Consider the following 18,109-nt stretch of genomic DNA (forward strand, 5'->3'; position numbering starts at 1 on the left):
TGTCACTCTAAACACAAGCGGTCATCAGTTCTCCTTTCTGCCTGTCACAGTGCTGCTGCTACCAACTGTCGCGCCGTCCTGTCACACGCCAATGTGGAGTTGTCACGGTGACCGCCGGGGACAGGAAGAGGACCGTGGGTATGGAACAGACCGTGGGTCCCAGGTAGGCGGAGTCCACACATTGACAGAAGAGGTTTCACTGAAATGGACCCAACAAGAACATATTGGTCCCACTGTGGACAGGAGGGGTTGTGGGGGACAGAAAGAGAGAGGCATAGAACAGTCTAGAAGTGGAGGTGGAATGATGGGATGGATGAAAAGAATGTCATCACACCTTTGTGGAGGGAACACAGGAAGTGCCATCACCCCTGAGTTGTCATGTGATATGTTGGACAGGAAACACAATCCTTCAAAGGCCTGTGTATGTCTGTTTGTCTGCCTGCCTGTCTGCCTGCCTGCCTGTCTGTCTGCCTGCCTGTCTGTCTGTCTGTCTGTCTGTCTGCCTGTTTGCCTGTCTGTCTGCATGTCTGCCTGCCTGTCTGCCTGTCTGTCTGCGTGTTTCTTTGTGTGTGGTCAGTAAGGATGGCTTCAACATGGTTTTCAGGAAAGACACCTGTAATGTATCAGAATGCTGTTCTGGTCCTTATCCAGCCTTGGGCATACACACACACGCGCACACACACACACACGCACACACACGCACGCAAACACACACACACACACAAAACACTGGCAAGGACCTTTGGAGGATTGCATTTCCCACTCGGAATGATAGAGCAAGGGAGAGGGAGGACAGACAGAGAACAGAGGGAGTCAGATTCTGGTTTGGTGAGTTTTAGAGATAGTGTACACCACACAGGGTGAGACACACACAGAGGGAGAGAGACAGAGAGAAAGAGAGACACAGAGAGAGAGAGAGGGAGAGAGACAGAGAGAGAGAGAGACACACAGAGTGAGAGACACAGAGAGAGAGACAGAGAGAGAGACAGAGAGAGAGACAGAACAGAGACATTCATGTTCTCAGTTCCAGAGAGGATTGGAGGACAAACATTTGGTCCAGGCACCACCGGGTGGCCATAACGGCCTGGAGTGAAGAGACAGAGGGAGCAGGTGAACTGGTTGGGCATGTGCACTTCAGTCTGTGTGTGTGTGTGTGTTTTCCTTCCAAACTTTCTTTTCCGTCTGTGCTCTGGAATGTGGGGCTTATGTCAGTGAGAGTCAGGTACAGACCCACTAATTATCAGTAACCTCCCTCCCTCCAACGGCAGACCTTCTCTCACTGTGAGACCGGCACTGGAGACCAGAGGAGAGACAGGAAGAAATGAAAGAACTGACTCAGAAGCCCACTCACACTATCAGAGAACAGAAACTGTGGCTGGCTAGCTTGTGTGTGTTGATTGGTTAGTGTGTGTGTGTATTGGGGTGTGTGTGTGTTGACTGGTTAGTGTGTGTGTGTGTGTGTGTGTGTTGGGGTGTGTTTCAATCCCAAACCCAGCTGAGCTAACTGCCGCTTCACGGTCCTGTCATAGAAGACAGGAGACTGGCCAGACTGGAAGAACCAGTGGACGGAGGTAGAGAACAAGTCAGAGGAACGGAGAGAGCAGACGACAGCGAGGAGGAGAGAATATGAGACAGTTGGACTTTTAAATGGTGGCAACAGATCCTCGGACGTGACTCTCACATTCACTACTTTACCAGGTAAGAAACAAGATGTCTGTCTGCCTGTCGGACTGTCTCTGCCTCACTCTGTCTGTCTCTCTGTCTCTGCCTCTCTCTGTTTGTTTCTCTCTGTCTCTGCCTCTCTTTGAATCTCTCTGCCTCTGCCTCTCTCTGTCTGTTTCCCTCTGCCTCTCTGTCTGTTTCTCTCTGCCTCTGTTTATTTGTCTGTCACTATTCATGTCTGAATTTCTCTGTCTGTCTGTCTTTGACTGACTTTCTAACTTTTTTCTCTTCTTAACCTTCATGAGTCCCAGTGTGACAGAAAGTTTGTTTTAATATTGTCTTGCTGTGTCTGTGCGTGTGAGACGTGTGTATGTGCACATTAATGTGTGAATGTGTATTTGTGGGTGAATGTGTATTTGTGAGTGTAATAGGTTTGGGTACAGAGTACTTCCTACTTTGTCACCTGTAGAACTTGGGGTCATTATAACCTTACAACAAATGAAAGCCGACAGTTTATGCTGTTTTACCACAGAGCCTCTAGTGGCCAAAAGGCCAATCACAGAGCCTCTAGTGGCCAAAAGGCCAATCCTAGAAAGGCAATGCAGTGAAATGGGAGGGACTTCCTTCTAAATCCTCCAGTTAGGGAGTCCTGTCCAACTGGCTCATTAAGAGAAGCACACCTTGTTGAGAACTTTATTGTCCCTCCCCAGGTATGTTGTCATGTCAACCGACTCAGCTTGTGTTCATGTGACAGCATTCTGCTGTACAGCAGGTGTCAGGTAGACATACATTACCTAATACTACATTATCCAGACTCATCTTCTACTTTACACATTACTACATTACCCAGTTCACCCCCTCTTTCACTATATCACCCAGACTCCTCTCTCTACTGCATTATCTATGTCTACATTACCCGGTCCCTCTCTTCTACTACATTACCCCGACTCCTTCTCACCTCTCTCCATTTATTTCCTGAAGGGTAGCGAAGTGTGAAGGAGACACACCCCTGTCCCTGCCCACTCCCCTATCCCTAACCCCTCCCACCCCTGTCCCTGCCCACTCCCCTATCCCTAACCCCTCCCACCCCTGTCCCTCCCGCTTGTTTCTGTGCCTGGAGGTGAGAGCAAGGATTCAACAGGGCCTAGTTCTGCCCGGTGAGAGTGTGTGTGTGTCTGTGTGTGTGTGTGTGTCTGTGTGTGTTTTTGTGTTTGTGTGTGTGCCAGTGTGTGTCTGTGTGTCTGTGTGTGTGTCTGTGTGTGTGTGTGTGTGTGTGTGCGTCTGTGTCTGTGTGTGTGTGTTTGTGTGTGTGCCAGTGTGTGTCTGTGTGTCTGTGTGTGTCTGTGTGTGTGTGTGTGTGTGTCTGTGTATGTCTGTGTGTGTTTGTGTGTGTGCCAGTGTGTGTCTGTGTGTGTCTGTGTGTGTTTGTGTGTGTGCCAGTGTGTGTCTGTGTGTGTCTGTATGTGTCTGTGTGTGTGTGTGTGTCTGTGTGTGTCTGTGTGTGTGTGTGTGTGTGTCTGTGTGTGTCTGTGTGTGTCTGTGTGTGTGTGTGTGTGTGGGCATTAGTATGCCTACGTGTCCTAAAGATACGTTGAGTAAACTCAAAAACCCATGAATGGTTGACAGTTTCATAATGATGCAATCACTGATGGAAATCAACCCTACATAACCTGAAAATGATCTTTGTTATAACCCGAACACTTTCTGTCATAACCTGAACACTCACTGTCATAACCTGAACACTCACTGTAATAACCCGAACACTCTCTACAATAAACTGAACACTCTCTGTAATAACCTGAACACTCTCTGTAATAACCTGAACACTCTCTGTAATAACCTGAACACTCTCTGCCTCTGTCTTAAATGTTTCTCTCTTTCCCTGTCCATCCCCCTCTCTCTTTCTCTCTTTCCTTGCCGTTCCTCCATGTGTTTGTTGTGGTATAATACAGGGGTAGGTCGGTTGACACGGATCACTTGTAAGTTGTTCAGAGTTGAACCAGTTTCCAGTTTGTGATGTTTATCTTGTCACTATCAGACGTTCCACAAAAACACAGACACAAAGAGACAAAAGGAGAGGTATAGAAACAGAAAGGGGGGTCAATATTAAAGGAGCAAGTTGATGAGAAGACTCTAAAAACACAATCATTTACGCACTCATCAACATTCATCCTCCTTATTCTACTGTCCTACCCTTAACCCCAAAAACAACCCGAAGATAAGATGATTCATAGAGTTAAACCTGTTCCCACACACTTCTGTTTAAGAGGCATGGGACTGACCATGTGACAGTCATGTGACCTTAGCCTGACGCTGCATTGTGTGTGTGTGTGTGTGTGTGTGTGTGTGTGTGTGTGAGTGAGTGAGTGAGTGAAAGAATGAGAGCATTTGTGTTGAAGATGTGAATAGATCAACAATTCGAAAAAAAGAGAGAGAAAAGCACCTGTAACAGGACCCTCTCTCTCCCTCTCTTTCTTTCTCTCTCTCTCCTTCTCTTGTCTCTCTCTCTCCTTCTCTTTCTCCTTCTCTCTCTCCTTCCCTCTCTCTTTCCTCTCAACTGAGTGACAGTAGAAGAGTACATACCTGAACAGGACAATGGCTGTATTCTTCACCCCAGGTCTGAAAGAGAGAAGAAAGAGGGAGGAATGTAGAGAACAGTACTGTCTGAAAGTGAAAGGGGATAAAACATGCAACACTCTTCTGACAAAGGCCTCTTTTAATTCACCTAATCTAATTAAGAATGACTTACCAGGCATATGTGTGTGTATGTGTGTGTGTGTGTGTGTGTGTGTATGTGTGTGTGTGTGTGTGTGTGTGTGTGTGTGTGTATGTGTGTGTGTGTGTGTGTGTGTGTGTATGTGTGTGTGTGTGTGTGTGTGTGTGCCAACGTTGTGATGCATCCTGTCTGGCCCCCTCATCAACCTCAACTAAACACGCCCAACAACTACACTCCCCTACAACTAAACAGCCTGACAAGTAAACAGCCTGACAACTAAACACCTCTGACCACTAAACTCCCCTACAACTAAGCACCCTCAAAACTAACCACCCCACAGCTAAACAACTAAACACCCCACAACTAAACAACTAAACACCCCACAACTAAACAACCACACGAATAAATACTCCACAGCTAAACAACTAAACACCCCACAACTAATCACCCCACAACTAAATAACCCCACAACTAAACAACCACATGAATAAATACTCCACAGCTTAACAACTAAACACCCCACAACTAATCACCCCACAACTAAATAACCCCACAACTAAATAACCCCACAGCCAAATAACCCCACAGCTAAATAACACCACAGCTGAACAACTAAACACGCCACAACTAAACAACCACACAAATAAATACTCCACAGCTAAACAACTAAACACCCCACAACTAATCACCCCACAACTAAATAATCCCACAACTAAATAACCCCAAAACGTTCTCTCTCAACCCCCGTATGAATTGTACGTTCTGGGGAATATGTTCAGAAAAACTGAGAAAGCGTAACAATCCTATACGACCTTGCTAACACACACACAAACACACACACCATACACGCACACACCACACACAAACGCACCACTCCACAAACACACACACCATACACCACACATACACACACACAGATACCACCCACACACACACACACATACACACACAGACACACACACACACACAGAATGTGACACGTTGATTCTTCTCTCCCGTCTCCTCGACACTTCACCCAAATCATTGTTTATCTCTCCTTTGCTCTTTCACCCTCTTTCTCTCCCCTTTACTCCCTCTCTCTCCCCCTCTCTCTCACTCCTTCTCTTTCTCACCCTCTCTCTCTCTCACTCCCTCTCTCTCACTCCTTCTCTTTCTCCCCCTCTCTCTCTCTCACTCCCTCTCACTCCTTCTCTTTCTCCCCCTCTCTCTCTCTTCTCTCTGTCTCTGCCTTTCTCCCTCCCCCTCACTGTCTGTTTCTCTCTCTTCCACTCTCCCTTTCTGTCCCTCTCTTTTCTCGACCCTTCCTCTCCTTTTCACTCCCCCTTTCTCTCCCCCTTTCTTTTTCTCTTTCACAATCCCCCGCTACCATCCCTCCCTACCTCCTCCTACTCCTCCTTCCTCCCTCTCTCACTGCCTCCTTTCTTTTGCTCTCTTCTTGACCTTGACCATGGGACGACTAGCCACTCTCTTCTCCTATTGGCTGTCTGAGATCACATGACTCCTTTGTCAGCTGACAAGGGGAAAACTTGTTAACAAAGAACGAAAAAACACACACAGCAGTTTAATGATTGACAGGTTGTGTGTACGTGTGTATTTCTGCAGAGTCATCTAGGGAATAAGTGGGATGAGATTAACCAAAGACAACTACTTCCTTATCTCTTTCATGTTCCAAAAACTGTAAATGTGTGTCTCTGTGTACGGTTGGGGACTTAAAGTCACCAATACGTGAAGTTTAGGCATTTCATTTATAATGGTTAGGGTTAGGGTAAGGGTATGGTGAAGTTTAGGGTTAGGTTGAGGTTAAGGTATGGGCAAGGTTAGGGTTAGGTTAGTGTTAAGATATGGGCAAGGTTAGGGTTAGGTTAGGGTTAAGGTATGGTGAAGTTTAGGGTTAGGTTAGGGTTAAGGTATGGGCAAGGTTAGGGTTAGGTTAGGGTTAAGGTATGGGCAAGGTTAGGGTTAGGTTAGGGTTAAGGTATGGGCAAGGTTAGGGTTAGGTTAGGGTTAAGGTATGGTGAAGGTTAGGGTTAGGTTAGGGTAAGGGTATGGTCACGGTTAGGGTTAGGGTAAGGGTATGGTCAAGGTTAGGGTTAGGTTAGGATAAAGGTATGATCAAGGTTAGGGTTAGGTTAGGGTAAAGGTATGATCATGGTTAGGGTTAGGTTAGGATAAAGGTATGATCAAGGTTAGGGTTAGGGTAAAGGTATGGTCAATCAATCAATCAAATGTATTTATAAAGCCCTTTTTACATCAGCAGTTGTCACAAAGTGCTTTTACAAAACATCTGGCCTTAAACCCCAAGGAGCAAACAATAGTAGTGTTGAATTTCAGTGGCTCGGCACGCTAACCCTATTACCTATCTAACCTCCCCCTATTACCTATCTAACCTCCCCCTATTACCTATCTAACCTCCCCCTATTACCTATCTAACCTCCCCCTATTACCTATCTAACCTCCCCCTATTACCTAGCTACCTCCCCCTATTACCTATCTAACCTCCCCCTATTACCTATCTAACCTCCCCCTATTACCTATCTAACCTCCCCCTATTACCTAGCTACCTCCCCCTATTACCTATCTAACCTCCCCCTATTACCTGTCTAACCTCCCCCTATTACCTATCTAACCTCCCCCTATTACCTAGCTACCTCCCCCTATTACCTATCTAACCTCCCCCTATTACCTGTCTAACCTCCCCCTATTACCTATCTAACCTCCCCCTATTACCTATCTAACCTCCCCCTATTACCTATCTAACCTCCCCCTATTACCTCTCTAACCTCCCCCTATTACCTATCTAACCTCCCCCTATTACCTATCTAACCTCCCCCTATTACCTATCTAACCTCCCCCTATTACCTATCTAACCTCCCCCTATTACCTGTCTAACCTCCCCCTATTACCTGTCTAACCTCCCCCTATTACCTATCTAACCTCCCCCTATTACCTGTTTAACCTCCCCCTATTACCTGTCTAACCTCCCCCTATTACCTGTCTAACCTCCCCCTATTACCTATCTAACCTCCCCCTATTACCTATCTAACCTCCCCCTATTACCTGTCTAACCTCACCCTATTACCTATCTAACCTCCCACTATTACCTATCTAACCTCCCCCTATTACCTATCTAACCTCCCCCTATTACCTATCTAACCTCCCCCTATTACCTATCTAACCTCCCCCTATTACCTATCTAACCTCCCCCTATTACCTATCTAACCTCCCCCTATTACCTATCTAACCTCCCCCTATTACCTGTTTAACCTCCCCCTATTACCTGTCTAACCTCCCCCTATTACCTGTCTAACCTCCCCCTATTACCTATCTAACCTCCCCCTATTACCTATCTAACCTCCCCCTATTACCTGTCTAACCTCCCCCTATTACCTATCTAACCTCCCACTATTACCTATCTAACCTCCCCCTATTACCTATCTAACCTCCCCCTATTACCTAGCTACCTACCCCTATTACCTAGCTAACCTACCCCTATTACCTAGCTAACTTCCCCCTATTATGTAGCTACCTCTGATCCTGTACAATTCATCCCGTTCACACAGCCTTTCCAATCATCTTCTTAGCACAAATCCAACATGTAAGGTTTAATAACACCACTTCTGAAAAGGTATTAATCAGGCCTCAGTCTTGATATATGGCCACTGTGTTGCGTGAATTAAGTTATGTAGCTAGAGGACAATCGTGAATCATACAAGGACAAATCGTGACTGCATTTGAAATGACTTAAAGAGCAAAAGATAAAATGGGGAGCATTTGCTAAAATGAAACCAAACTTGATTTTCAGATCTTGCTTGCCCTTCATTACACACAGTGACACACTAGTGTGTTGATTGGTGAAGAAAACACATTCCTAGGCTTTAAAAAAAAATCACCCTAGAAATAGCTCCCTTTAGGCTTAGGGGTTAAGGGTTAGGGGTTAAGGGTTAGGGTTTAGGGGTTAGGAAATTATGTTTTTCTTTTAAGGCAAATCAACTTTGGTGTCCCCATTTAGATAGCGAAGTAAGCGTGTGTTTGTAATACACTCTGGAATGTGTTCCATCCATGGGGACACAGAGCTAAAAGCTGACAAACAGTGGGGGTGTTCTCTAATAGTGTGTGTGTGTGTGTGTGTGTGTGTGTGTATGTGTGTGTGTGTGGAAGCCTGCAAGTGTCAGAGGGCAAAGTTGTCTCCAACATAGACCCTCCTGCTGTGAACTTGACCCAAAACACACACACACACCACACATATACACACCACACACACACACACCACACACACACACACCACACATATACACACCACACATATACACACCACACATATACACACCACACATATACACACCACACATATACACACCACACATATACACACCACACATATACACACCACACATATACACACCACACATATACACACCACACATATACACACCACACATATACACACCACACATATACACACCACACATATACACACCACACATATACACACCACACATATACACACCACACATATACACACCACACATATACACACCACACATATACACACCACACATATACACACCACACATTATTGCTGAAGTGGTGAAATACTTAATCCTCTGAAGGATTTTTGGACAAACAAGTACTTTGTTCCCTTCAGCTGTTTCACATGTTTCAAACATCACTACCATTAACTGTTACTAAACCACATCACTGTTATATTGGACATAACCTGCAGCAGTTACTAAATTACGTCACTGTTATATTGGACATAACCTGCAGCAGTTACTAAATTACATCACTGTTATATTGGACTTAACCTGCAGCAGTTACTATATTACGTCACTGTTATATTGGACATAACCTGCAGCAGTTACTAAATTACGTCACTGTTATATTGGACATAACCTGCAGCAGTTACTAAATTACGTCACTGTTATATTGGACAGATCCTGCAGCAGTTACTAAATTACCTCACTGTTATATTGGACATAACCTGCAGCAGTTACTAAATTACATCACTGTTATATTGGACATAACCTGCAGCAGTTACTATATTACGTCACTGTTATATTGGACAGAACCTGCAGCAGTTACTAAATTACCTCACTGTTATATTGGACATAACCTGCAGCAGTTACTAAATTACATCACTGTTATATTGGACATAACCTGCAGCAGTTACTATATTACGTCACTGTTATATTGGACATAACCTGCAGCAGTTACTAAATTACATCACTGTTATATTGGACAGAACCTGCAGCAGTTACTATATTACGTCACTGTTATATTGGACAGAACCTGCAGCAGTTACTAAATTACATCACTGTTATATTGGACAGAACCTGCAGCAGTTACTATATTACATCACTGTTATATTGGACATAACCTGCAGCAGTTACTAAATTACCTCACTGTTATATTGGACAGAACCTGCAGCAGTTACTATATTACGTCACTGTTATATTGGACATAACCTGCAGCAGTTACTATATTACATCACTGTTATATTGGACATAACCTGCAGCAGTTACTAAATTACGTCACTGTTATATTGGACAGAACCTGCAGCAGTTACTACATTACGTCACTGTTATATTGGACAGAACCTGCAGCAGTTACTAAACCACAACACTGATCAATAAACCCAGTAACTTTGAGACACACTTGTGACTTTACCTGTTGCCTCAACTGTCACCTAAACGTTGATACCTCAACCTTTACCTCAACTCTGTTAGGTCAACCCTGTTACCTCAACTCTTTACCTCAATTATTACCTCAGCTCTATTATCTTACTTCTGTCACCTCATCTAATGCTATAACTCTGTGACCCCAACTGTTAGCTCATCCCAGTTACCTCAACCTGTTACCTTAGTAGTCACCTCAACTTTGTTACCTCAACTGTGTGTGTGTGTGTGCGTGTACATGTGTGCATGAATGTGTGTGTGTGTGTATGTGTCTGTATGTGTGTGTGTGTGTGTGTGTGTGCGCGTACATGCGTGCATGCATGTGTGTGTATGCGTCTGTATGTGTGTGTCTGTGTGTGTGCGTACGTGCGTGCATGCATGTGTGTGTGTGCGTGTGTATGCGTTTGTTGTGTGCGTACGTGCATGTATGTGTGTGTGCGTACATATGTGCATGCGTGTGTGTGTATGTGTCTGTATGTGTGTTTGTGTGTGTATGCGCGTACATGTGTGCATGCGTGTGTGTGTCGGTGTCTGTATGTATGTGTGTGTCTGTGTGTGTGTGCGTAAATCCGTGCATGCGTTTATGTATGTGTCTGTATGTGTGTGTGTGTGTACGTGCGTGCCTGCGTGTGTGCATTCATGTATGTGTGTGTGTGCGTTCGTGCATGTATGTGTTTGTGTGTGTGTGTGTGGTGGAGGGCTTCCATCACCATGTTAGTAGTGTTGCTGTGACCAGGGTCTTTATCAACAGGAATGGAAGTATGACTACTGATAGCATGAGACTGCCTACGCCAGATCATCTCCCTGTGTACAGGGTCTCTGTCTCTAACCAGCAGTCTGTTCATTCCCTCTGCTCTCTCTCTCTCTTCATTCCCTCTTCCTGCTCTCTCTCTTCATTCCCTCTTCCTGCTCTCTCTCTTCATTCCCTCTTCCTGCTCTCTCTCTTCATTCCCTCTTCCTGCTCTCTCCCTTCATTCCCTCTTCCTGCTCTCTCTCTCCGTATTTCCTATTTTTCCCTCTCTCTCTGTTTATTCCCTCTTTCTGCTCTCCCTCTCTCTTTCTCTCTCTCTCTCTCTCTCTCTCTCGTCATTTCTCCCTCCTCCTTCTCCTCTGGTCTATTGCTTTATTGCTCTGATTCAGTGTAGATTTATCATATGGGAACTTTATCTCCAGCAGAGATCTTTGAACTGAGTGTGTATAAGTGTATGTGTGTGTGTGTGCATGTGGGAGAGAAAGAATCAGTGATTACAGGTCCTTCATTAACAGAGTCAGTGGTTAATGTTTCACTGGTGGGCCCACTAATACACACACACATAAGATGGAAGACATTGGGGTAATATAATGGTTTACCCAACCCACAATACGTTTGGGGTCACACTGTTCAGAAGATCGTCTGTTGGGACATTATTATGTGTCTTTCACGCTTCTACTCTAATGCTGCCTTCTTTAACTTGTGGGAGGTGTGAATTTACCTGTGGCAAAGTGTTAAATACCAAATGCGTGCGTTCATATGCTGTTGAGAAATGCTGATTTGCTAATGGCCAACAACTGTGTGAACATAAAATAATGAGATGAACATTCACATGACAGGATGAACAAACACACATGAGAGGATGAACATACACACATGACAGGATGAACATACACACATGACGAGATGAACATACACACATGACAGGATGAACATACACACATGACGAGATGAACATACACACATGACAGGATGAACATACACACATGACGAGATGAACATACACACATGACAGGATGAACATACACACATGACGAGATGAACATACACACATGACGAGATGAACATACACACATGACGAGATGAACATACACACATGACGAGATGAACATACACACATGACAGGATGAACATACACACATGACGAGATGAACATACACGACTGGATGAACATACACACATGACGAGATGAACATACACGACTGGATGAACATACACACATGACGAGATGAACATACACGACTGGATGAACATACATGACTGGATGAACATACATGACTGGATGAACATACACACATGACAGGATGAAACATACACACATGACAGGATGAACATACATGACTGGATGAACATACACACATGACAGGATGAAACATACACACATGACAGGATGAACATACATGACTGGATGAACATACACACATGACAGGATGAAACATACACACATGACAGGATGAACATACATGACTGGATGAACATACACATATGAGGAGGTACAGAATTAGCTCTCCATTAAACAGAACAAAAGACTGAAATGCGACAAAAAATATTTTTATTGGTTACAAAGTCAGACTAGATCCTGTGGGCCAAAAGTTAGTCATAAGGATTAGACCTCAATATGTTAACTGTTACACCCTGACAAGGTTCTCCACATGACATGTGCTGAGCAATATTTCTTCGTCAGGTTGGTAATTCATATGTTGTGTTGCACCCAAACACACACACACGTGTGCACATGTACACACACACATGCAGTTTCAGTTCTCCACATAGTGTTCCTTTAAGACATCTGTGGAATGTGTTCAGTTTGATTTCTATTCACTTTCTCAGGCTCCTTTGTCTGTGTATATCTGTGTGTCTGTGTATCTGTGTGTGTCTGTGTGTGTGTGTGTATCTGTGTGTGTGTGTACTTTAATCAAACTGACCATCAACAAAGAATGCTTTCTGGCCTAGCTGTTAGATTATTGTGACTTTTTGATGCTGTTGTTGGCTTCAAATTAATCAAACCAACGACAACATGTGTCTTCATTTCCCAGTCCATGCTAGCCTAAACGACAAGGTCTCAGATCACGTCTTTCCAGTCCATGCTAGCCTAAATTTCAAGGTCTCAAATCACGTATTTCCAGGCTATGCTAGCCTAAATGACACGTCTTCCCAGTCCATGCAATCCTAAACGACAAGGTCTCAAATAACGTCTTTCCTGTCCATGCTAGCCTAAATGACCATGTCTCAAATAACGTCTTTCCTGTCCATGCTAGCCTTAACGACGAGGTCCCAAATCACGTCTTTCCAGTCCATGCTAGCCTAAACTACAAGGTCTCAGATCACGTCTTTCCAGTCCATGCTAGCCTAAATTTCAAGGTCTCAAATCACGTATTTCCAGGCTATGCTAGCCTAAATGACACATCTTCCCAGTCCATGCAATCCTAAACGACAAGGTCTCAAATAACGTCTTTCCTGTCCATGCTAGCCTAAATGACCATGTCTCAAATAACGTCTTTCCTGTCCATGCTAGCCTTAACGACGAGGTCCCAAATCACGTCTTTCCAGTCCATGCTAGCTGAAATGATAAGGTCTCAAATCATGTATTTCTAGTCCATGCTAGCCGAAATGACTAGGTCTCAAATCACGTCTTTCCAGTCCATGCCTTCATATACGACAAGGTCTCAAATCACATCTTTCCAGTCCATGCTAGCCTAAACGACGAGGTCTCAAATCACATCTTTCCAGTCCATGCTAGCCTGTATGATGAGGTCTCATATCACATCTTTCTAGTCCATGCTAGCCTAGATAACAAGTTCTAAAAGAGAAGCCTAAATGACAGGGCCTCTCTCTCTCGCACTTCTTGTCATTAATTTGAGCATTCACACCTGGCTTTTGCACAAGGCTTCCAAAGCAGAGGGAGTGAAAAAGATGCAGTGTGTCAGGCTAGTTAGACCCTCAAGTTTAAAAAACCATCAGATGTAAACAAGGTGGGTCTACTGTGATTTGCCATCTGATTGTGAGACTAGACATGTGTATTACATTTAATGAGTTCCAGGTCCTGGTCCACACCTGCGGAGTACCTGGTTTGGGGGGCCTGTTGCTGTCCCTGTCCTTGTCCACCTGGTCATACTTCTGACCTAGTCTAAATTTCAATAGACTCTGGATTTAGCCCACATGCATTTATTAATTATTCCAATTGGACTCTTAATTGACTCTTATGTCACCCGGCACAGCCAGAAGAGGACTGGTCACCCTGAGCCTGGGTCCTCTCTAGGTTTCTACCTAAAATTTGGCCTTTTTAGGGAGTTTTTCCTAGCCACTGAAATTCAACACTACTGTTGTTTGCTCCTTGGGGTTAAAGGCTGGGTGTTTCTGTAAAAGCACTTTGTGACAACCGCTGTTGTAAAAAGGGCTTTATAAATAAATGTAATTGATTGATACCTCCCAATTTAAATTATTCAGTGTTTCAAATGTTTAAAATATTTAAAATGACAGGGCAGATATTTGCATTTTAAGAGCAGCCCCTAACCCTTAACCATTTTCAAGGTAATTGCAAGTCTGAACTGTTCATAAGTATATTGGAGATATTGTGCTGCACCTACATGCACACACACACAGACACAGACACACAGACACACAGACACACAGACACACAGACACACACACACAGACACAGACACACACAGACACAGACACACAGACACACAGACACACACACACAGACACAGACACACACACACACACACAGACAAACAGACACACAGACACACAGACACACACAGACACAGACACACAGACACACAGACACACAGACACAGACACACACACACACACACACACAGACACACACACACACACACACAGACACAGACACACAGACACACACACACAGACACAGACACACACACACACACACACACACAGACACAGACACACACACACACACACACACACACACAGACACACAGACACACACACACAGACACAGACACACACAAACACACACAGACACACACACACACACAGACAAACAGACACACAGACACACAGACACACACAGACACACACACACACACACACACAGACACACACACACACAGACACACACACACACACACAGACACACACACACACAGACACACAGACACACAGACACATAGACACACAGACAAACAGACACACACAGACACAGACATACACACACAGACACACACACACACAGACACAGACAAACAGACACACAGACACACAGACAAACAGACACACAGACACAGACATACACACACAGACACACACACACACAGACAAAGACACACAGACACACAGACACACAGACAAACAGACAAACAGACAAACAGACACACACACACGTACCAACACACATCAATGATCTCACTGGAACTTTCAATGATTGTTGTCAATGAACAACCTATTCTCTCCCTTTCTCGATCAGTTGGGGGAGGAGTACGGAGGGGGGAGGAGGGGGGAGGGGGGAGGAGGAAGGAGGTGGGAGTTACCTGTAGACCCACCCCTCCCTCCTCAACGTTGGGTAAACACTCAGACACCTTTGGAACCTACACACACAAACACACACCAGCAGAGAGTCAGGTAGAATAGTACGGCGTCACATTGTGTCAGAGAGCGGACAGAGACTGTCAGAGAGTGTGTCAGAGAGGGGACAGAGAGGGACAGCGAGTGGACAGAGACTGTCAGAGAGTGTGTCAGAGAGGGGACAGAGAGGGACAGAGAGTATCAGAGAGAGACAGAGAGTGTGTCAGAGAGGGGACAGAGAGTGAGCCAGAGAGAGACAGAGAGTGTGTCAGAGAGTTTAGGGATTTCTATCACGGTATCTCCCTGATTTGGACTGCTCTCTCCCTCCTCCAGGTTTGGACTGCTCCCTCCCTTCTCCAGGTACAACTGACCCGCCTGTCTGTTGACAATGATTGTGTGTTCTGATTGTGGCGTCTGTGGTTTTCTGCTTAATTACATGTTTATTCACGTCGCGTGTTACCCTCAGTGTCCACATTAGATTTTTTATTTGCCCACAGCTTTCATCGCATGTTCAATCTCAGTCTAGGTTTTTACTCTTGTCCGACCCTGGGCAAAATACTATTTTTCTTTCTGCTTTTGTAATAGTTTTCTATAATCTATTTATTATATTTCTTTATTTCCAAATGTTCTGTTAGTTACATTTCTTTACTTCCTTGGAAAGGAAAGGAAGCGTTTGATTGTATGTTGGCTAACTTGTACTGTTTCTCTAAACCAGGGTCTTTACCAGGCTAACTAGTACTGTTTCCAGAGCCTTTACCAGGCATGGATGAAAGCCTTACTATCAGACAGGGAAATGAGAACTTTTTACACAAAAAAACAGCAGATTGTCATGTGGTATGTGTGTGTGTGTGTGTGTGTGTGTGTGTGTGGGTGTGCATTAAAGTGCGTGCTCGTGTGTGTGTGTGAGGAGACTAGAATAACAGAGAACTGCCATTCATGTTGCTTGTAGTGATCATATGATCAATAGTCTTTCACCATGCTAGGGCAATTTGTGTGTGTGTTGTGTGCACTGTGGTATTGTGTGTGTGTGTGTGTGTGTGTGTTGCTGTTTACAGGTGTTGGATAGACCTTGTCAGCAGACTTGATGTTTCTATGGTTTCTATGGTTTTACATGGCATTTTACAGTCATTCAGCAGAAATCCAGATTCGGTTGAACAACCAACCCATAGACAGTACATAGTGTTAGTGTTTCTATGGAGTCTCCCTTGACAACCAGCTTCACAATACGGTCATGTGATTCATACCTTTAGCAGATTGACACCTTTCAATGTTAATGTTGTAAAAATGTTTTGGTAGGGTTGGGGTTAGGCTTGTGAATGAACTCTGATGTGGTAGGTTCAGTCCCTTTGAAACACTATCTCTACTATATGTACAGATGAAAACCTATCCCCTACATATTCCACTACTTTAGATCTGAGTATTATGGGATACAGGGATTCTCAAGGTCCTGCAGTGCTTTTGTGTTTTCATAGTTACTGTCTTTCACACCAGTTTCATTGTAATTGGTCAACATAGCTTTGGGGAGATAGACTGGGTATTGTGGTTTGACATGGTCACACACACCCTCTGTGTTTGCAGAAGGGGTCGGCAATAAACAGTGTCTGTGTATCACCGTAGCCCTTATCAGAGTCCCTACCAGCAGGATAATGTTAGTGAGTTTGACTCCAACTAGCAAGTCTGGATGCAAAGTGATCTCATGATCAAAACACACACACCTTGTCCTCACCATTAGGAAACACTGCTGGGTGACATCGTCTTTGATGTCACAATGGGTTGAACCTTTTTTTACTCAGTGATTTGACAACGTCAATGTCTGTAACAAACACTGGAGTGGTTATCAGTGGGGTGACAGCATTAACTGTAACTGTAGTGGTGATAGTGTAGAACAATGTCAGCTAGGGCCTTGAGGACAACGCTAGCTGATTATTTAAAGGAATGTGTTGGTCTCATAACCCAATGCTAAATCATGACCTGATGCTAACTCATAACCTGATGCTAACTCATAACCTAATGCTAAATCATGACCTGATGCTAACTCATAACCTAATGCTAACTCATAACCTAATGCTAAATCATGACCTGATGCTAACTCATAACCTAATACTAAATCATAACCTGATGCTAACTCATAACATAATGCTAAATCATGACCTGATGCTTACTCATAACCTGATGCTAACTCATAACCTAATGCTAAATTATGACCTGATGCTAACTCATAACCTAATACTAAATCATGACCTGATGCTAACTAATAACCTGATGCTAACTCTTAACCTGATGCTAACTAATAACCTGATGCTAACTCTTAACCTGATGCTAAATCATGACCTGATGCTAACTCATAATCTGATGCTAACTCATAACCTAATGCTAAATCATGACCTGATGCTAACTCATAACCAGATAATCATAACCTAACCCTAACTCTTAACCTAATGCTAACCTGATACACAAAATAATCAAACATTTGAACTCATATCCTGATGCTATAACTCTAATGGGGGCCACTTTGGTTGATAAGACATCAGTATGAGGGCCGCCCCAAGACAAATGAATGCAGCCCTTTATGCAATGGTGGACACGTCACAGGCTGCACAAAGCCAGAACATTCAAACTAAGCTTGCCATTGATTAAGCCAGCTCATTAAGTCATTGCTCACTCAGAGTGCCAGCTCATAACACACACTCTAACCTATATACTTAAATATGACCAGATGACCACTTCCTCGTTAAGGTGAAAGAGTTCATTATTAGTGGTTACAATAAT

General features: G+C 44.1%; 1 protein-coding gene across 12 annotated transcripts in view; it reads left to right on the plus strand.

Moving 5' to 3' along the window:
* rbm47 (RNA binding motif protein 47) overlaps positions 1-18,109 on the plus strand; it is a 42,697-nt gene continuing 24,588 nt past the window's right edge. For 6 of the 12 annotated variants that reach the window (XM_010901398.4, XM_010901408.4, XM_010901411.4 and 3 more), the window contains exon 1: positions 15,539-15,700. The gene's annotated coding sequence lies outside the window, so the exon portion shown is untranslated. Of the gene's footprint in view, positions 164-936; positions 1,111-1,130; positions 1,699-15,538; positions 15,701-18,109 lie in introns of those variants that run through there. The other 6 variants (XM_034291013.1, XM_010901400.4, XM_034291012.1 and 3 more) reach the window with 5 other exon arrangements.

Source organism: Esox lucius, chromosome 25 (assembly GCF_011004845.1).
Source record: "Esox lucius isolate fEsoLuc1 chromosome 25, fEsoLuc1.pri, whole genome shotgun sequence".
NCBI classification, from domain to species: Eukaryota; Metazoa; Chordata; class Actinopteri; order Esociformes; family Esocidae; genus Esox; species Esox lucius.